This window comes from Tenrec ecaudatus (assembly GCF_050624435.1).
Source record: "Tenrec ecaudatus isolate mTenEca1 chromosome 2 unlocalized genomic scaffold, mTenEca1.hap1 SUPER_2_unloc_15, whole genome shotgun sequence".
NCBI classification, from domain to species: domain Eukaryota; kingdom Metazoa; phylum Chordata; class Mammalia; order Afrosoricida; family Tenrecidae; genus Tenrec; species Tenrec ecaudatus.
Genome location: NW_027457575.1, coordinates 349,220 through 372,258, shown reverse-complemented (window position 1 = coordinate 372,258; position 23,039 = coordinate 349,220).

The following is a 23,039-nucleotide window of genomic DNA, read 5'->3' as shown; positions in this document are numbered from 1 at the left end:
ATCTGCCTCCATCCCCAGAGTGACAGAGCAGCTGTAACTGATGAGGCAGGATGCAGCCTCGTTCCCAGTCCCCACCCTTTCTGGGAAAGCAGGGCTGTCTGGCACCTCATCCAAGGCCTTTCCCCTGTGATCTCATTATTGAGGAGCTGCTCTTCTACCGTCCACCTCCGTCACCTCATCTAAACACGGGGGAGATTATTACATCTTATTTGCTGCTTCTTCCCTGAGTCCATCCCAGGAGCTCCCTGAACAGATCACCAATCACTTCTCATTATACCTGCAGCAGCCTTCAGATAATGCTGAAAAGAGACAGGCGCCTCCCCTGCTGCTGCCAGGCTCCAGTGCACATGTGCACACACATTGTACAGGCACACTCTCATGTACACACACACATGCACACACGTGTGCACAAACTTTGTTAAGAGGTGGGAATTCTGCCCATTTTTGCCTCTAATATTGCAATCAGAGAGTGATAGAATAATGAAAGATGAAGGTGGATGAAGGAAGATCTATTTATTCCCTTACTTGTTACATAAACCATCAGGGCTCTTTTTTTCCGTGCAAAAACACCACCACCAACAACAACACCAATAAAGTAGCTGTCATGTATGTAGCACTGCCCTATTCAAGGCGGTGCTGAGTATGTCAGGAGGATTCTCTCTAAAGCACAGCTCTGAGGAAGTCTGTCTCCTTTGCCCTTTTACACAAGCAGGGAGAGGAGCCTGCAGGAGGCTCTGTGAGTTGGGTGAAGCCACACGATGAGTGAGGAGACCGAGGGTGAAGCCAGGGGAGTGAGAGCCCAGAGTTCACCACTTCACCACCATGCTGGTGTACACAATCGTTGAAAGGGTGGCTACCAAGAGCAGGACAGAAAAAAACTAAAGCATGTAACTTGTGGTTTTAGCTCTGGCTTACTTCCAAAATGAATTGTTGTTATTGTTCTAGAAAGCTTTATACCTCTATAAAAACAAAATACTGGGAGGGAGGGGGGAAAAAAGGACCTGATGCAAAGGGCTTAAGTGGAGAGCAAATGCTTTGAGAATGATTGGGGCAGGGAATGTGCAGATGTGCTTTATACAATTGATGTATGTATATGTATGGATTGTGATAAGAGTTGTATGAGCCCTAATAAAATATTTTTTTAAAAAATACTACTGCTGTCCAGCACCTTCAGACTCAAGCCAGAGGAGAGCTCTCCCAGTGGACTTCCAGAGCTGTAAATCTTCACAGAAACAGAGTACCTCCTGCAGAGCAGCTGGATGGTTCAAGCCAGCAACCTGGAAGTTAACAAGTGCTTCCCTTGTACCTGTAATACCTGTATAAAGGGTACTAAATATGAACTACTCCTGGTTTGTGATTTTAAATTGAATTATTGTGCCTGGAACATTTTTTTTCAATAGCTAAGAATGGTGAAATCAGACTCCTTTAGATGTTATGATAAGAATACACACTGCACAGGGCTTGGACCCAACCCATTTTAATTCAAAGGAAGGCAGATTTATTTTCTTCTGCTTCCCAGAAGGTTCCTCAGCAGAACGTGTGTTAAACAAAACTGCTTAGATATGGAAAAGAGCAATCTCTTCTTGGGAAGGTTCTGGTAGAAGGGGCTTTGGTTATATATCCAGCTCAACCCAGCCCCAGAGGCCTTGTCATGTTTTATTTTGTTTTGCCCTTGACACTGATTGTCTTGGGGACTGTGGTCCCCGAGCAATGGCCAAGAAGTCAGGTCTTCTTTATGTAAATCCACAAATATCGCCTACTATGATTTTCAGTGCCAATGGTAAGCCCCACCAAGTGGCTGCAACATGCCCCTGAGCAGACACGTCGAAGCAGATGAGAGCATGGGACAGCATTTAAGAGAATGGTAGGCTGGTCCTTGACTTAGGTGTTTGGCCTCTCCTCAGAAATCATTTGTGACACTGACTGGCTGCAGTCATGGGTCTCATTAAGAACAAGTCTATCTTTACCAAAGAAAACTGCAAGGTAGGAGGACTTTCAGCTCCAGCTACATATGTCCCCAAACTTACTTACCTATTGTCCTGTTTTCAGAAAAAAAAAAATTTACTCAGTGCCTCCCCGGCAAATAAAAACTTTGCTACTACAACCCACGATCCCAGATAAAGTGTAAGTATCTGCTTTGGCAGCTTCCCTGGATCGAGCTGCTCCAGAAGCTTTCACAATAGCCTAGTCTGTTCTTCAGAAAGAAGCTACCCCTGAAACCTCAGTGGCTTAAAATCTAGAAGTTCATTTCTTGTTCATGCAAATTCTGACACTAGAAGGGAAATTCTACAGGGTGTTTGTCCTGCACACAGTCACTCAGTGATTCAGGCTGCTTCACATATATGATACAATGTGACTGGGAGAAGTATCATTTCATTAAATTATCATTAAATTATCAGTCACATTGTATCATTGTCTATAATCTTGCTACTCTAATATCAAATTTAAAATAAGGAATATATTTAAGCTCCATATCCATAAGCATTTGGATCATTAAATCTCTTTGGACACTATTACTTAAAAAAGAAAAAAAACTCTGTCCAATTATTTTCAGCACAGAGAAGTTTCCAGTGTTTGCAGCTTAGTATTTAATTGCTTTTTCTCTTCTTCTTTTGCATTGGTGAAACATTTTGAGCTTATAATAATTTCAAAATAAATTTTTTCAGAGCCTCCAGGCATTCACTGTGTAATGATCATTTAAAAGATTTCTTGGTTAGAGGGTTCTCAAAAGAATAAAAAGCTTGTCCGCATCCCTGGTCATTTCTATATTCAAAAGATGAAATTGCTCATTAAATGTTACAAGTCAATTTCTTTCTTCAGCCGAACTGCCCATTTTAGCAAAGATTCCATCACTGAATTAAGCAAATGGTTCTACATTTCAAAGTCAACAGCGATACTCTTTTCCCTTTAACACGAGCATCTTAAATAGCTCCAAAAGCAGTCGCGCTCTTTATTATGCCTTTTCCTGAGAAAGCTGTTTTGTTGTTTATCTTATTTATTCATTTAGACTTTCATTTTAAGATTTGTGTATTTTAAGTTCTGCCAGTCAGGACATTTTAAATGGAGCCATATTTTTTTTGCACTTTGTCTTTTAAAATATAATGAGGTTGATCAGTACATTCCATAATAAAATATGAAGTCTTCCTATTTCTGTTGTTTGTAATTTCCCTAAGGATAACTGTTAATATAGTAAAACCAAAAAAAAACTCATAATGAATTACATTTGGTTTACTGGGGGTTGTGGCCAACCTTTTGATAGAAAAGCCCAGCGACTCCCTTCTGCATCTCCTTTCCCAACCAAACCCAGGTGGTTTGAGGCTGGAAGGAAGAAAGAGGCTGGGCTGCTAGGGCAGGGTGGGGAAGGGATAACCTTGCAGATTATTTCAAATTCTACCCTGATGGCAGAAGGTTATCCAAATGAAATAGCTAGAGGTTCACTTCCTTAGGAAACGATTAAAATGAATTTGTCCCTTAGAAAAGCCAAAGGAAAAAGTCATTATTAATTTAGGCAATTAAAGAACTTTGAAAGCCATGTCTAGTACATAAAAAAGCACCTGTCCCTAGAGCCCATCGGCCTAGGAAAAAGGAATTTTTATACCATGTAAAATAAAGGAAGGTCATTTCTTAGACTTGCTCAACAGAAGATTGTCATTTTTAAATGGTTACTTTAATGAGAAGCTGGGTTTTCGTAAAAAGTGAATGCTTGAGTGAGTTTGAAAAGAAATTTCAAAATGAGATGCATGTTCTGTCCATGGCGGCATTTCCAGAGGAGTCTGTGTTCCCATGACTGCTCTCGCCCTGTCTCGTGCCTTCTGGGAAACTCAAAGCTTGGTGCCCACATCTAGTCTCTCTGACTTTCTTGGCAGCTTTTGAAAGGTGTTGAGTCTGTTGGATCTGCTGCACAGAGACAGCATGCAAGTGGACCCTTCCCAGATTCCTCATAGAGCAGCTCCCCAGTGTAAAGCTGTGGGTGAGGTTTGATGACCTTTGCCCCTTCTGCATCCCACATTCTTTGACAGACCCAAGCACTCCCCTGAGGCATTACTGGAGAAGCAGCTACCCCATAGTTTCCGGATGGTGGGTATCAGCCTAGTGTGCTCATTGGACTCGCCAGAGAGCTTTCCAAAAGACATCTTTGTCCCATCTCCACTGAGTCTAATTTGATTGGCCTGGAATTCAGTCTAGGTGCTTGGATTTTTTTTCTCTCTCTTAAGTTTTTATTGTGAATTGGGTGAAGATTTACCAAGATCATCAGTTTTCTATTCAACAATTCATACACATTGTGTTTTGTGCCACTTATTGCAATCTTCACAATATAATATCACTTATTCCACTTCCTACTTGTGTCTTCTATTTCCATTCCTCCTCCCTTCCTACCCTTCTGAACTTGATCCTTGGATTAATACTGCCCTTTTGAGATTAAATGGTTTGCTATTTTAAGGTTGTGTTATTGCTCCCATTATAGACCGATCTATTCTTTGGCTGAATATTGAGCCGCAGGTATGGGTTCATTTTCAGACTTAGTGAATAAGGACCATAGTTTCAGAGGTTCCGTTAGTCCCTATCCAGCCAATAAACCTGGTCTCTTTTATGACTGTGAATTTTGATTCACCTTCTAGGACCTTTTGATGTGAGCCCTTTCAAAGAAGTTGGAATTGATAGTTGGAAATCATCTAGTTATTCTGTGCTCAGAGTCATGAAGTCTAATGTTCATGTGGTCCATTCACCACTCTTCTTTCCTCCAGAGTGAGAGTGACAATACTTGTCCCCTAGATGGCCACTTGTGTGCTTCTAAGATCCGGCTGCTACTCAGCAGCGTGGATGTCGACCATTGTCTTTATAGTCTAGGTTATGACAATTGACCTTGGCGTCCCTTATAACTATAATCCTCAGCCCCCAAGCCCAGTAAAGTACTCTCTCCAGTTGTTTGGTTATGCCTAAGAAGTTTTTATAACTTCATCCTCTGCGTGCTCCAGAATATTCAATTCCCTGGATGATCAGACTGCTCAGTCAGGGCTCAGAATCTTGGTGTTAAGGCTCCTGGTGAGAACATGGTACATCAGACACAAAGTAGAGGCTAGAGGATGGGCAGAAGGTGATCATACTGGGTCTAACAAGGAAAGAAAAGGAAATGAAGGATATAAGAAATTAAAAGCAAGAGCATAAATAGATACAAATACACAGATGTCCCTTGCAATATTATTCCCAATCTCGCAAATGTGTAAACAGTCTAAATACCCATCAACAGATGAATGGATAAGTCAACCATGTTGCCTATGGTATATACAATGGACTACTACTCAGCCATAAAGAGAAATGAAGTCCTGACACAGCCTACAAGAGAAATGAACCTCATAAGCATTATGCTGAGTGAAATAAATCAGCTTCAAAAGGGACAAATTTTGTTTAATTCCACTTACATGAACTATCTAGACTAGGAAAATGAATAGAGACAAACATCTATCAATTGTTTCCAGGGATAGGTAGGAAGGTAAGTATGGTTGTTATAGAATTTCATGTCAATTGGATACATAAGTGGGGTGGAGTATTTCTTATACCTATATGAGTGACCTTGGATTCATTTCTCTAGTCAACACAGCCTAACACAGTAGGGCCTGGAGGGGAAGTGCCAGCCCTGAGACGATACTGAGCTTCCATAAGGGTGATGGCATAATTTTGAAATGGGTAAGGATGATATATGAACAACATGCAGAATGCCACTTAACTATAATCCTGTAGAGTGTGGAAGTGTCGAATGTTTTGATGCATGTATATTTAGTACAATTTTTAAAGAGTGTATGCAAAAGAGCAATATGGCAAGTCTGCGTTACCATTTGCTGTTGCTCAGCTAAAAGCGATTCGGGCCTATGTAGTCCAATGGGAACCGCAGAGGCTCAGGAGAAAAGCTGGTACCATCTCAAACTAAGACTTGTCTGACCAAATGCAGAGTCTCTCTTCAAGTAACTGACAGGTCAGAGGCAGCTCATCTCTGCTGCAGAAGCAATTATTTGTCTTAATTCCTAGACCACTGCCACAACCATGCCTTGTTGCCCTCGGTGCCCTCCTTCCCCACCACAATAAGTCACTAGAATGCTGTGCTTCATTAAAAAACAAAAAAAAACCCACCTTCTGTCTCCAGCCTGGCACTGTTGCAGCTTATTTAGCATCGTAACATATGTCATCTGTTTCCCTAAACAATCTAACATGGACATGGCACAATGGGACTGATGATTTAGGCAAATGAGAAACAGCCTGCCCTCCGAACATATACCATGGCATTTGATTGGCTGTCAGTAGATGCTATCGTGTTTCTTCTCCTCTTTCCTGGAAAATAAATACAGAAAAGAAAGAGGACATGAAAAGGGATGCAAGATGTTTAGCTCTGGTCCTTCTAGAAAGTCTAGAAAAAGTATGCGAACCCTGCCTGCCTTTAGATGCCCCACTCACCTGGCAAACAAGGAATGCACACTGACCATGGAGAAGACATCTGGATCTGGGGGGAGGATATAACAATTGCACCCACTAGCAAAGAGCTTCCAGATTTACAGGAGAGCACAGGCCAGGGAGCAGCTCATAAAAAGAACAAGCAGAATCACAAAGGAGGGTGTGCGCCAGCACCACTTCGTCCAGTTGCAGACACATGAAGGAAAAGCTTCCTTTGCTTTGAGTCAAGTTTATGATTTCCGCTGCATCCCTTACCAACATCTTCACAAAGATCTAGGTTCTTGGGTTGTTTCATTCCAGGGCTGACATCTCCTTGGTAAAGCCACACTTTATGGACAGCTCATGGTCCAAGAATTCCACCTATATGTTCTGAAAGGGGCCACGCTAAAACCCCGGGCTCAGACTTTCAGGACTGGGCACAACACAGCAAACCCACCATGGGGACAGCCGGATTTGGTAACACTATCATCTCCATCACAACCTGGAACTGGCAAAGTGATTTTCTTCCACTCACCATCTTTCAATCAATATTTACTCCGCTATTAATTGCTCCCAGGCTCAACATCAGAAAAGTGTTCAAACGTTACTAAATTGTTCATCTAATGGTAGAGGTCTGTACAAGGGATACGAGATGATCAGTGGGTAACGAGAGGGGGATTCACCTTTGCCTTTGGTAGAAAGCCCCTGAGGTTTAGTCACATTGGCAGACTTTCCCTGGAGCAAGCAAATAAAGCTGCTCCCGGCTCAGCTCCATTCATGATCTGGTCTTGCCATGAAACTATCCATGCTTTGTCCCAACCCCACATTCTGGAAACCACAAATGGAAGGAGGTGGATCTTGGGGATACCATTGAAAAGAATGGGAATTACAGAACACTTCATTGTACTCATATGGAACTTATACATAGACCAAGAGATAGGACAAGGTGCGACTGTGAACAGGACAAGGTGATACTGCATGGTTTAAAATCAGAAGAGGTGTGCATCAGGGTTGTATCCTTTCACTGCTCTTATTCCATCTGTATGCTGAGCAATTAATACAAGAAGCTGGTCTATGGGAAAAAGAATATGGTATCAGGGTTAGAGGAAGGCTTATTTAATACCTTGTGATATGCAGATGACACCACCTCTCTTGCTAAAAGCAAGGATGACTTGAAATAATTTCTGATGACAACCAAAGATTGCAGTCTTCAGTATTGGTTGCAACTCACTGTAAGGAACACCAATATCCTCACAACTCCATATCAAGGATAGCACAATCCACATAAAATAGGGAACATCATGACAGATGGAGAAAAATTACATTGTCAAGGAGTCCATTTTTCTCACATCCACAATGATGTTCATGCACCATGTTATACAAAATATTGCATTGGGTAAATCTGTTGCCCAAGATCTCGTCAAAGTGTTGAGGACCAAGAACAGCACCTTGAAGACTAAAGTGGACCTGACCCAAGCCATGGTATTTTCAATCACCTCGTGTACATGTGAAAGTTGGGTAATGAATCAGGGAGATTGAGGAAGAATTTATGTATTTGAACTCCGGTGTTGATAAAGAATATTGAAAAGTACTGTGGACTCAGGTCTGTCTGATTAGGACAGGCTGGATGAACTATCTGGAGGAAAAATGATGGGACAGACAGTTCCGGGGGGACAGACAGATCTGGGGGGGGGGTAAGGAGGTGGTGTTAATAAACACAGGGACAAGGGAACAACATGGGACCCAAAATGATATTGAGGGGGGAGTGACAGGCCTGATGGGGAACGATCAAGGGTAAGGTTGCGTAGAGAAGAGGTATAGCTGTAGCCCAGGTGGGGACGGAGCATGGTGGTGGGGCAGGAGGAAGGTCAAGGGAGAGGGAGGAAGGAGCTGGGAGTCAAGGGACATTTATGGAGGTCTAGACAAAGACGTGTACATGCAAACATATATATGAGGATGGGGAAATAGATCTAATTGTCTACATTTATAGGTTTAATATTAAGGTGGTGGAAGGACCTTGGGCCTCTACTCAAGCACTCCCTCAATGCATGAATACTTTCATTTATTAAATTGGTACTCTATGATGCTCACTCTCGCGAAACAACTGCTGAAGCCAAAGTGGGTGAACAAGTAAATGTGGTGAAGAGAGCTGATGGTGCCCGGCTATCAAAAGAGATAGTGACTGGGGTCTTAAAGGTTTGAAGATAAACAAGTGGCCATCTAGCTCAGAAGCAACAAAGCCCACATGGAAGAACACACCAGCCTGAGTGAGCGAGTGATCCCAAAGGGATCAGTTATCAGGCATCAAAGAACAAAAAATCATATCATTGACTGCACACCTCCATGATAGGATCGCTGAAGACAAATGGGTGCATAAGCAAATGTGGTGAAGAAAGCTGATGGTGCCCAGCTATCAAAAGAGATAGTGTCTGGGGTCTTAAAGACTTGAAGATAAACAAGCAGCCATCTAGCTCAGAAGCAAAAAAGCCCACATGGGAGAAGCACACCAGCCAGTGTGATCACGAGGTGCCAAAGGGACCAGGTATAAGGCATCATGCAAAAAAAAAAAAAAAAAAGAATGTGTGTGTGTGTATATATATGTATATATGTATATATTTCTATATATACCACATTGAATGAAGGGGGAAGTGCAGAGTGGAGACCCAAGGCCCAAGTGTTGGCCACTGGAGATCCCCTCATAGCGGGGCTTAGGAGAGGAGATGGGTCAGTCAGGGTGCAAGGAAGTACCGACGAAGAGCACAGCTTTCCCCCAGATCTTGGATGCTTCCTCCCCCCAACTACCATGATCCGAATTATGCCTTGCAGGGCTGGATAGGGCAGAGGTTGTACACTGGTACATATGAGGGCTGGAGGCACAGGGAATCCAGGGTGGATGATACCTTCAGGACCAAGGGTGTGAGGGGCGATGCTGGGAGAGTGGAGGGTGAGTGGGTTGGAAGGGGGGAACTGATTACAGGGATCCACATGTGACCTCCCCCCTGGAAGAGGGACGGCAGAGAAGGGGGGTGGGAAGACTCCGGATAGAGCAAGATATGACAAAATAACGATGTATAAATTGCAAAGGGCACATGAGGGAGCGGGGAGCAGGGAGGGAGGGGGAAAAAAAGAGGACCTGATGCAAAGGGCTTAAGTGGAGAGCAAATGCTTTGAGAATGATTGGGGCGGGGAATGTATGGATGTGCTTTATACAATTGATGTATATATATGTATGGATTGTGTTAAGAGTTGTATGAGTCCCTAATAAAATGTAAAAAAAGAAAAGGGAAAAGAAAGAAAGAAAAGAAAATGATTAGGGCAAAGAATGTACAGATGTGCTTTACACAATTGATGTATGTATATGTATGGACTGTGATAAGAGTTGTATGAGCCCCTAATAAAACCTTTAAAACAAAAAAAATGTAAAAAAAGAAAAGAGGAGGAAAAAAAAGAAAATGATTAGGGCAAAGAATGTGCAGATGTGCTTTATACAATTGATGTATGTATATATATGGACTGTAATAAGAGTTGTATGAGCCCCTAATAAATTGTTTTAAAAAAAAAAGAAAGAAAAGTACTGTGGACTGCCAGCAAAACAAATAAATCTATCTTGGAAGACATACATTTAGCCTGCTTCTTAGAAGCCAAGAATGGAAAAACTTCATCGCACCTACTTTGGGCATGTTATCAGGCGAGCGCACTCCTTGGAAAAGGACATCGAGTTTGTTAAAGTGGAGGGGCTTGAAAAAGAGGAAGACTCTTACGGAGATGGATGAACAAAGTGGCTGCTTCAATGGACTAAACCCAATCCAATTCTGAGGACGGCACAGTACTGGGCAGTGTTTGGCTCTGTTGCGCATAGGTTCACTAGGCATCAGAACTTAATAGCATGCGCTTGTTGGACTAGCAGGGATCAGCAAATGCAGCTCAAAGACATATGCAGCACTTAGTGTATGTACAGGTGACTCTGAAATAAAATGAAAATTTCTAAAGGATGTTATTCAGATAACGGGGATTTCATTTGTCTAGAAAATATATTTATGGCTCCAGAATTCTTTTTAAATGCTTGTCAGGGACAGGATTAGGTCTTCCATCTCAAAGGCTTGCCAATCCCTGGTCTAGCCTAATGCTTCTTCCCTGCTCCCGGGCCTTAGTCATTCATTCCTACCGAAATATTCACTACCTGGTTCTTGTAGACCCCAAATTCCTCTACAGTCCCGGGGCCCATGCTCAGTAAATGTTTAAGGATGTTTTTCCATTCTCTCGGGGCGGGGGGGGGGGGAGGATGAAGATTGAAGAAAAAAATTGTCACTGTTCATATTATTCTCAAATAAGTTCTACATTTCTCAGAAATATGCAAAGTTATGATGCAAAGTCTCTCACCTATAATGGTACCAGGTCTCTGCTGTTTGTTCCACTAAAAGAGGAGAAAGCTGGAAAACAATTGGGCTCACGCTCAGGCAGATCTAGTAGCCAGACTGATCCGAACGGGGAGAAGTGTCTGGCGGTGAAAGTACTCTCTGCTCCTAGCTCTGTTCGCCTTTTCCCAAAGTCTAGTCTCCTTAAGGTGAAATTAAAGAGACCCAGATGGACAAAAATCGGGAACAGTGAACACTGATCACAAGGAGACAGACTGCTGTAGCCTTAAAGCTTTGGAATAGAGCGCTCAGGCACAGAACGACTCAGCATGGAAGGTGGTGACCTCCTTGGCCCGGGAGACATGAAAACAGCTAATAGATCATAAATGGGTGAACAAAAACTATAAAAGGAATTGAAAGAAGACGAAGAACTTTGCTCCGGTGTCAATTATGTGTCAGGCACTCTGTTTGAACTTTGTATCTGTTACTTCATTTAACATCCACCATGGTGCTGAGGAAGATATTGTCATTTGCACTGTGCCCACGAAGCAACTATAGGTGGAAGAAGGGGGACAACATTAAAATGCTATAACTGATGAGTGGGCCTGGTGCTAAAGCTCATCCCTTTTCTATTGGAACATACTGACTCCTTAGCAGGGACCAAGGACAATGTACAAGATTCATTTGTTCATATATGCAAATATCTTGGAGTTTCCACAGACTGGGGTGGACCTGGGGACACAGGGGAGAGTGCCTGTGACACCAGTATCCTGGAAGGCAGTTCCAGCACCTGCTGAGCTCACCACAAGAAGGACTTGCCGAGCCAACACTCCTTCTCCTTCTATGTATGTTTAGGTCATGATTAGAGCTGTATGAGCCCCCAATAAAATGAGATTTTTTTAAAACCCCAAACCATTTTATAAGGAACTAATCTAGATATCATACCATTCTATAGTTCAATAATATCAAGCAGTACTGTACAATTATTACCACAATCAGTTTTAAAATCTTTTCTTTCTTCTTGAACTCCTTTATATCAGTTCCCCTTTACCCCTACCCACCACCTCCCCTACTGCACCTCCCCGGGACCCTTATTCTAGTTGTCTCTGTAAGTTCATCAATCCTCGGTTTCATATACAAAAAAAAACATAGAAAAATAAAGAATGAGTCAAGGTTACCCACAATGTCAAAAAACAACAGAGATAAACCCCAATATGAAAAAAGTAAAGAGAAAATATTAAATGTCAGATCAAGTCCAAAGTATATCAGAGGGAAAATCAAGAGGAAAGGTTCTAACCATTAAATTCAGATGTATTATTTTAATGTCTTGTTGTCTCCTAGTCTCTCTGTCTGATAACCAAGTTATTCCCATCCCTCAGTTATGGTTAGAGAAATTACTGGAGGAGGTTTAGTCCCTGTGGAGATCCTGAAAATGTATTTTGGGATTCCACTGTCATCCATAACCTCCGCACATCAGAATCTCACAATTGGATTTACAATCCTTGAATCGTGGATGTTGCTTTGCTTCTTCCATGTGCCCTTAGCTGACATCTCACTTAAATGGCTGCTTGTTTACAAACAAGCCTTTTGGATCCCATGCATTATTTTATCTGATAGCCAGCATCATCTAGTTTCTTCAAAACACTTTTCTATTGCACTCATCATGAGGGTTTCCATCATGAGGGCGAGTATCAAGTACTAATGCTCCTTCTGACCAGCCTACTGACAAAAGCATACAAAAATGTGCCCCCTCCCCAATAAATAAATCAAACCCACTGCCATCAAGTCAATTATGATTCACAGCAATCCTGTGTGGCATGGTAGAACTTCTCCATAAGGCTTCTGAGACCAAAAAGCTATATAGGAGCAAATAACTTCTTCATCTTCTCCTGGAGCATTGATCTTGTGAATGACAGCCATATATTTAACCCACTGTACAGCCAAGGTTCCTTGTGTCTAAACAGGGTTACCCAAAGGTGAATTTCCCATTCTTTTTCCAATTCATTCACCTAGAAACAGCATTTCCCAAAGCAAGTCCCCAGAACACAGAGCCATAGCCTGCTGCTTAGACTAAAATGATGGGTGCAGATGGTGAGCTTGCCTACAGGTTGCTCTTGCCACTGGAAGGTATCAGTAAATGCTGGACCCTGGCAGAACTTCTTAAACATTTTCCACTCTCCACCCCTTCTTGCCTGAGCAAATTTTATTCAATCTCAGGTATATAGGTACATAAAACAGGTAGACAAATCAAACGCTTGTAGTAGTTGTTGTTGTGTGCCATGAAATTGGTTCCAACCCATAGTGACCCCAAGCACAACAGAGGGAAACATTGCCCCATCCTGCATCATCCTCACACGTGTTCCTATGCTTGAGCCCATTGCTGCAACTGTGCTGTCAATCCATCTCCTTGAGGGACTTCTTCAGTGGCCTGCTGCTTGACCAAAAATGATGGGCTCCTCCAGGATCTGGTTTCTCCTGACAACATGGCCAAAGTCTGTAGAAGGAAGTCTCTCAATCTTTCCTCTATGGAGCGCTCTGACTTTACTTCTTCCAACACAGATCTGCTTGTCAATTTAGTAGTCCATAGTACTTTCCATAGTCTTCTTCAGCATCCAAATTCAAACACATTGGTTCTCCCATTTTCTTTTCCAACTTTCATATGTGTATGAGGCGACTGAAAATACCATGGCTTGGGTCACCTGCACCTTGGTCTTCAAAGTAAGTCTTGTGCAGTAGATTTACTTAATGCAAGTCTTCTTTTGATCTTTTTTTTTTTGACCGCTGCTTCCATGAATATTGATTGTGGATCCAAGCCAGACAAACTCCTTGACAACTTCAACCTTTTCTTCATTTAGCATGATGTTACCTATTGATCCAGTTGTAAGGATTTTGGTTGTTTTTACGTTGAGTTAAAATCCATACTGAAGACTGTCATCCTTGGTCTTCATCAGCAAGTACTTCAAGGAATCCTCCCTTTTCTTTCACAGTGCTATGAGCAGAATATTGAATGATGAGGAAGCATCCAAAGAAGCTGGAAAGAATACACAGATTCACTGTTCCTAAAAGAACTCACCAACACTCAGTGAAATGCCTTGGCATAGTCAGCGAAACCCAAGTAGACATCTTGTGGGTGTTATCTGCTTTGAGGCAAGGTCCAAATGATATCAGCAGTGATATCCCTTGTTCCATGTCCTTTTATGAATCCAGACTGAATCTCTGGTAGCTCCCTGTTAAGGTACTACTGTAACCATTGTTGGTTGATCTTCAGCAACATTTTACCACCATGTGATATCAGTGATATTGTTTTATAATTTGAGCATTCTACTGGGTCTCCTTTCTTTGAAATGGGCACAGATATGGATCTCTTTCATTCAGTTGGCCAAGTATCTTCTAATTTTTCTGCCATAGATGAATGAGGGATTCAAGTTTTTGATCAACTTAATGAAATATTTGGATTGGTATTCCATCAATTCCTGGAGCCTGCTTTTGGCTAATACTTTCAGTGCAGCTTGAACTTCTTCCTTTAGTACCATGGGTTCTTATCCGTATGCTACCTCCTGAAAATGATAGAAGGTTGACTAGTTCTTTGGGGTACAGTGTCTCTGGTGCATTTTTCCATCCTCTTTTAACACCCACATCCATTCCACATCGTTCAATATTTTATCCATAGAATTTTTCAACATTGCAATTTGAGGCTAACATTTTTTTTCTTGAGTTCTTTCAGTTTAAGATATGCTAAGAATGTTCTTCCCTTTTGGTTTTCTAATCCTAGGTCCTTTACATTTTATTATACTATTTATCTTTGTCTTCCCAAGCTACCCTTTGAAATTCTCTGTTCAGTTCCTTGACTTCATTCTTTCTTCCATTTGCTTCAGCTATGCTATGATTAAAAACAAGTTTCAGGGTCTTCTGACATCCACTCTGATCTTTGCTTAATTCTTGTATTTTTAATGATCCTTTGCTTTCTTTATGAATGACCGTCTTCATTTCCTCCCACAGTTCATCAGGTCTTCTGTCATTATTGTTCAATGCAGTAAATCTGTTCTTGAGGTGTTCTCAAAATTCAGGTGGGATAGACTAAAGGTTGTATGTTGGATCCATGGTTTTGTTTTAATTTTCTTCAGCTTTATCCTGAACTTACATATGAGCAATTGATGGTATGTTCCAAAGTCAGACCCTAGCCTGGTTTTAGCTGCTGATATTGAACTTCTCCATCATCCCTTCTCATAGATGTAGTTAATTTGATTTCTATGTACTCCATCTGTAGAAGTACATGTATATAGTCACCTTTTGTGTTTTTGAATACAGGTATTTGCTATGAGCAAGTTGTTGGTTTTATAAAATTCTATCATGTGATTTCCAGCTATGTTTCTATCCCCAAGTCCATCTTTTCCAACTAATGTAATGTTCCTTCTGGTTCATTTCTATATTTTGAATTTCAATCACCAATAATTACCAATGCATCTTGATTGTATGTTTGATCATTTTCTGACTGAAGTCATTGGTAGAATTCTTCAGTTTCTTCATCACTTACTTTTGTGGTTGGTGCATAAATTTGAATAATAGTTGTATTGATTGGATTTTCTTGATGGTGGATAGATAAAATCCTATCACAGATACCATTGTACTTCATGATGGATTTTGCATGTCCTTTTTGACAATGAATGTCACACCATTCCTCTTGATTGTGTTATTCCTGACATAGTAAACCACACACTTTTCTGATTTAAAATGGCGAATCCCCACCCATCCACTTCAGCTAACTACTGCCTAGCATATCGACCATTATGCCTTCCATTCAATTTTTGACCACCTCCAATTTCCCTAAACTTCACACATTTCAAGTTCTGATCATTAGCAAATATTTACACCTGTTTCTCCTTACCCTGAGTCGTGCCTTATCAGAAATGAAGATCCTGAAGACTCCACTCGCACAGCCTTTACTCAACTGAGGTCACCCTGGAAAATGACTCTGAGAAAGCAGCTCTTCCTCAGTGACCTTTCTAGTGCCTCTGACCTGCGAGATACATCCTCCAACAATCTCCCATAATGCTCTGCTTCCATTCATTAGGCCATCACTCTCTGACAGTGTTTCTAAGCTGTGTACTAGATTTTAAGTGCCTCCCTCCTCTGACATGGGGAAATTAGTCCTTTGTTTGTTTTTGGTCTGAAAGTTCTGCTGAAACCTGTTCACTTTGGGTGACCCTGCAGGTCTTTGAATATCAGACACATAGCTTTCAGCATCACAGCAATACACTTAATTAATAATAAGTCAGAAAGAAATTTATTTTAAAACATTCTTTGGTATACATATTATTTTACCATTTATTAAAGACTAAAATTTGCATAGTAATGAGATGTATGTGCTTGTTTATTTTTACATAAAGAATTTAACCTTGGTGGATTATTTGATATTGCAGGACACAGAGCATCTCTAACGCTTTTCAGAGTTTAGCAATATTTTGATTTTATAATCATCAATGCTGAGAACAACATATAAATATGTACTACAAAATTGCAGAAGTATGTTTAGGGCTATTTCAAAAATTGTTAGAAATTCTGTTCTAGCCACAAACCAGAATTTATTTAACAATTCTTTTAGGGAACTCAAGTTTTAAACCTCTGTCACTTAATAATTTTGCAAATTCTTCATGAACTTTTATTGACCAATGATTGGCAATTTTTTATTATTATTTCAACTGAGTATGGTTAACGAACCCAATTTATTTTTTTAGAATCAAATTTTGAAGTGAAGTATTTCTGAAACTGTATCTCCAGGGACTTCTGGTGATCAATTGTAACTCTTACAATTAAATATTTTGGAAGGTTATTTTCAATTTTAAAAAAATCCGTAGTTGTAAACATTTCTGAAGAACTATTTTCCACCTTCTTCTTGTAAATACTAACTATTTTAGTCAAATTTTTATCGTTTAACATAAACATGTTATACTTTTTCCACAAAGAAACATGTCATTGAGTTTTCAAAAATAATTGACAGATAAAATAGTTTGGAACGTCATAATTCATTATGAAAAACTTAACAAATTCTTATTTATGCTCCGTCAAAAATACAAATAGCTTCTCTAATCTATTTAACCTTTGCCCTCTTGAAAGCCACCGTACTTCTGCATGCAGTAAGAAGACTTGTAATTAGAGTCCATGGCTTTGCATAAATTTAAAAACAAACAACTGTAAGGATACTTAATGAAGTTAATAATGTTGATAGTAGCTTGAAGCACAACATCTAAGTCTGGTGATTAATTTTTATTTCAAATGTCTCCTGTTGGATCATGTGGTGACTAAAAGTGGTATGTTCATTGCCACAACCTTTAACTGTTGCTACAAGTCCAACGTTCTCATGCATCGTGCTCCAGCACTGTACAGACTCCCTTACAATTTTTCCAATGTAAACCCTTTATTTGTGAAAAATTACTTGACTTTAAGATATATTTATATATATTCTTTTCTTGTGTGCCCTTTCAAAGGGCAGCCAAATAATAATTTTTCGTGTATGCTTCCTTCAGAGACATATCTTACATAAAGTAACAGCTGTGCTATATTAGCTGTTTCATCTAACTGAATTGCAAACTTTTGACTTCCCTTAAGCCTGATAAGAAGCTGATGCAATTGGTCGTTACTAATTTCACAAATCCTTTTGGAAATAGTATCATCCAATAAAGAAATTTCATTAATTTCTTCCCATACTTTTTCCCATGAACTATTTCTGACATTTTAATTACAGCAGGTAACACAACATATTCTTCTATCATATAGGGTTTTTTAATAGCCCTTAAATAAGAAGTTCCATTAGATGAAAGTAAATAGTTTCCATTAACATTAACAAAATTGTCGATACATTATTTCTCTTTAATTTTAAGGCATTCAAAATATTCCTTTGGTTTATTGTAGTATGCTGCATAATTGCTATTAAAAGGTCATTTTCAAAAGATAAAAGGTCATTTTCATTTTGCTGGTTTCATGCTCTCCACAGCGAAAATTTCACTACAAATTAAACAAAGAGGCTTCTCCACATCATCACTATCATTAGAATTAAATTCATATTGCTAAAAGGCTGCCACCTGTTTCCTTTCTCTTGTTAATTTAGGTGCACTCAACCTACTAGTGAAGACTGAGCTGCGGTATCATCAGTATTTTTACATCTTCTGTGTCAATTTGCCACTTATCCATAATAAAAAATACTTTATATTAAAATATAAATATTGTTAATACTTTCTACCAACAAAAATGCACTTGTTTACTCCAAAATGTGCATACCCCCTTCCCCTATCTTGACTTGACTCTCCCCTCAGCATTACTTATCTTTCTGGTAGGAGTGTCTGTTCATTTTGGGTGACCTTAGCAACCCTAATCCTAAGAACCATAACCCTAATTTTAACCCTAACGCATCTTACTCTTAACCCTAACAGCCCTAACCATAATCTTACCCAAAGACACCAAAACCTAACCCTAACCCTAACAACTCAAACCCTAACCCTAGCCTTAACATTCCTAACCCTAACCCTAACCCAAACAACCCTAACCCTAATTCTTTTTCTTTTTAACAATTTATTGGGGCTGATACAATTCTTTTCACAGTTCATACATATACATACATCAATTGTATAAAGCACATCTGTACAGTCTTTGCCCTAATCATTTTTTTCTCTTTTCTTCTTTTACATTTTATTAGGGACTCCAACAACTCTTACCACAATCCATACATATACATACATCAATTGTATAAAGCACATCCATACATTCCCTGCCCCAATCATTCTCAAGGCATTTGCTCTCCACTTAAGCCCCTTGCATCAGGTCCTCTTTTTTTTCCCCCCTCCCTCCCCTTTCCCCCCTCCCTCATATGCCCTTGGTAATTTATACCTCGTTATTTTGTCATATCTTGCCCTATTCGGGGTCTCCCTTCCCCCCTTCTCTGCTGTCCCTCTCCCAGGGAAGAGGTCACATGTGGCTCCTTGTAATCAGTTCCCCCTTTCCAACCCACACACCCTCCACTCTCCCAGCATCGTCCCTCACGCCCTTGGTCCTGAAGGTATCATCCACCCTGGATTCCCTGTACCTCCAACCCTCATATGTACCAGTGTACAGCCTCTGTCCTGTCCAGCCCTGCAAGGTAGAATTCGGATCATGGTAGTTGGGGGGAGGAAGCATCCAGGATCTGGGGGAAAGCTGTGTTCTTCATCGATACTACCTCACACCCTAATTAACCCATCTCCTCTCCTAAGCCCCTCTATGAGGGGATCTCCATTGGCCGACACTTGGGCCTTGGGTCTCCACTCTGCACTTCCCCCTTCATTTAATATAATATATATATACACATACATATATGCATATACACATACATACACACACTTATATCTCTTTTTTTTGCATGATGCCTTATATCTGGTCCCTTGGGCACCTCGTGATCGCACTGGCCGGTGTGCTTCTTCCATGTGGGCTTATTTGTTTCTGAGCGAGATGGCCGCTTGTTCACCTTCAAGCCTTTAAGACCCGAGACACTATCTCTTTTGATAGCCGGGCACCATCAGCTTTCTTCACCACATTTGCTTGTGCACCCATTTGTCTTCAGCGATCCTATCATGGGGGTGTGCAGTCAATGATATGATTTTTTGTTCTTTGATGCCTGGTAACTGATCCCTTTGGGACCACTCGATCACACAGGCTGGTGTGTTCTTCCATGTGGACTTTGTTGCTTCTGAGCTAGATGGCCGCTTGTTTATCTTCAAGCCTTTAAGACCCCAGTCACTATCTCTTTTGATAGCCGGGCACCATCAGCTTTCTTCACCACATTTACTTGTTCACCCACTTTGTCTCCAGCCGTTGTGGCGGGAGAGTGAGCATCATAGAGTTCCAATTTAATAAAAGAAGGTATTCATGTATAGAGGGAGTGTTTGAGTAGAGGCCCAAGGTCCTTCGCCACCTTAAAACTTGACCTATATATATAGACACATAGTTCTATTTCCCCATCCTCCTATATATATTTGCATGTACACGTCTTTGTCTAGACCTCCATGAATGCCCTTTGACTCCTAGCTCTTTCCTCCATCTCCCTTGACTTTCCTCCTGCCCTACTACCATGCTTCGTCGCCATCTGGGCTAGAGTATACCTCTTCTCTAAGCAACCTTACCCTTGATCATTTCCCACCAGGCCTGCCACTCCCCCCTCTCTACCATTTGGGGTCCCATGTTTTTCCCTTGTCCCTGGGTTTGTTAACACCACTTCCTTACCCGCATTATCCCCCCACCCCAAGTCCCCCCGGAACTGTCGGTCCCGTTGTTTTTCCTCCAGATAGTTCATCCAGCCTGTCCTATTCAGACAGACCTGTGGAGTCACTAACATGCACGAAAACTAGACAGAGGAACACAAAGCAACAGTATACAACCAGACAACAAAACAACCAAAACAAACCACTGAAAAAGAACAGAACAAAACAGTTCACAAGAGAAAAGCTTGTAGTTAGTTCAGGGATCTTTGCTGGCCCTTAGGAGCGTTTTCCAGTCCAGTCTGTTGGGGCACCACGCCCTGGCCCCAAAGTCCACTTTCAGCATTCCCTGGGGACCTTGCCACTCCATTCCCTTGCTGTTCCGCTGCACTCCCCCAGTGATTTGCCTCGGTGTGGTGGTATCAGGTCAGGTGCAATTCCCACACTGTGTCTCCGGTGCTGTCCCCTGTATCGCCCTTAGTCACTGAGGGGCATCATGTCTCATAGTAGGGCCAGCCATGTTGTTCTCTCTGTGGACTGGCTGCTCTACTCAGGAACATCATTATCACGGCCTGGTGGGCCAGGCTGTGCTCCACTCTCTCCTCCTGCCCCTTCATCTGCTCCCGTGTGCTCTGATCAAATATTTCCATCTCCCATAGCTGCAGGGTCAATGTCGTCCTTTGGAACAAGTTCTTTTCGGGGGAGGGGCAGGAATCCACTTAATTTATGGTGCTGGGGCCAGCCTCCCAGACCTCTCCACCGGTTCCCTCCTCCACGCCGGGATATTGCATTCACACCTTGCGACACTCTGGTCCCACTTTCCCTGTGGAGATATAAACCATACCCTCCCCTTGGGTGGATTAATGCCCCATTTCTGTCATGCTGATTGTACTTACCTCAGGGGACTCATGTTGTACTTGTCCCTTTGGGTCTGGCTTACCTCGCTTAACATAATTCCTTCCAGCTCTTCCCATGAAATAACGTGTTTCATGTGCTCATCGGTGCTTTTCAGTGCTGCATAATACTCCATTGTGTGTATGTGCCAAAGTTTGCTAATCCACTCGTCTATCGATGGAAACTTAGGCTGTTTCCAAGTCTTTGCTATTGTGAATTGTGCCGCAATAAACATTGGAGCGCATATGACTGGTCGTGTTTTATTTGCTGCTTCAACCGGGTATATGCCCAGTAGAGGGATGGCTGGGTCGTAAGGTAGATCAATTTCCATTTTCTTTAGGTATCGCCAGATTGCTTTCCACAGTGTCTGTACAAATCTGCACGACCACCAGCAGTGGAGGAGGGTTCCTATTTCACCACAGCCCCTCCAACACTTGTTGCTCTCTGATTTACTGATCTGAGCTAGCCTGAGGGGTGTTAGGTGGTATCTCATGGTTGTTTTGATTTGCATTTCTCTTATGGCAAGGGACTTCGAGCACTTTCTCATATATTTATTGGCCATATTGATCTCCTCTCTAGTGAAAGTTCTTCTCATTTCTTTTGCCCACTTCCTTAGGGGGTTAACTGTTTTCCTCTTTTTGCAGGTCATGATGGTGTTGTAGATTTTAGTAATGAGCCCTTTGTCTGACGTGTCATTACTAAAAATCTTCTCCCAGTCTGTGGGTTGCCTTGTCACCCTCTTGGCAAAGTCTTTCGAGGTGCACAGGTGTTTTATTCTTATTAGATCCCATTTGTCGATTTCCAGATCACCTGTGTGTGTCCCCTTCCCTATTGCAGTGAGCCTATGTGCTCCCTGGGCCATTGCTCTGAGATTAGTCCTGATTCCCTCCTTAATGGTCCTGATGGTTTGGGGTTTGACTTCTAGATCTGTGATCCACCTTGAGTGTATTCTTGTGCATGGGGTGAGGTAGACGTCTTGTTTCAACTTTCTACATGTGGATATCCATTGTTTCCAGCACCACTTATTAAAGAGGGCATCTGCTTCACACTTGACGTTTTTGGGACCCTTGTCGAAGATCAGTTGTCTATATGCTGATGATTTTACTCCTGGGCTTTCTATTCTTTTCCACTGGTCTGAGTGTCTATCATTGTGCCAGTATCATGCTGTTTTGACCACTGTAGCTGTGTAGTAGGCATTAAAATCAGGTAAGGCGAGTCCTCCAATTGTGTCCTTCTTCTTGAGGAGTTCTCTGCTAATTCTGGGTTTCTTCCTTCTCCATATGAAGTTGGTGGTCAGTGTTTCCAATTCTTTGAAGAAGGTTGATGGTAATTGGATTGGTATAGCATTGAACTTGTAGAGTGCTTTGGGAAGAACTGTCATCTTTAATATGTTCAGCCTACCTAACCATGAGCAGGGGAGCTTCATCCATTTGTGAAGGTCACTTTTGGTTTCCTGTAATAGGGTTTTATAATTATGCTTATATAGGTCTTTAGTATTTTTTGTTAAGTATATTCCTAGGTATTTCAGTTTGTTCTTGGATACTGTGAAGGGTAATTCCCTCTTAATCGCGTCTTCCATGGCCCTGTCTGATGTGTATAGAAACCCTACCGACTTCTGTTTATTGATATTGTATCCTGCTACTCTTCTGTATTCCTCTATTGCTGTAAGTATTCCAACTGTGGAGTTTTGGGGGTCTTCAATGTATAGGATCATGTCATCTGCAAATAACGATAGTTTCACCTCCTCCTCTCCCAACTGGATCCCTTTGATGTCCTTCCGCTGTCTTATGTTGTTAGCCAGAACCTCCAAAACGATATTGAATAGAAGAGGGGACAGGGGGCATCCTTGTCTTGTACCCTTTTTCAGTGGTATTGTTCTTGTCTTTTCTCCATTGACTATGATGTTGGCTGTTGGTCTTTCATAGATAGCTTGTATGAGCTTGAGGAACTTACCTTCCAATCCTATCTTCATGAGTGTTTTGATTAGGAATGGATGCTGGATGTTGTCAAATGCTTTTTCTGCATCTATGGATATTATCATATGGTTTTTATCCTTTTTCTTCTCGATGTGGTGTATGATATTGATGGATTTTCGGATGTTAAACCATCCCTGCATCGCTGGGATGAATCCTCCTTGGTCGTG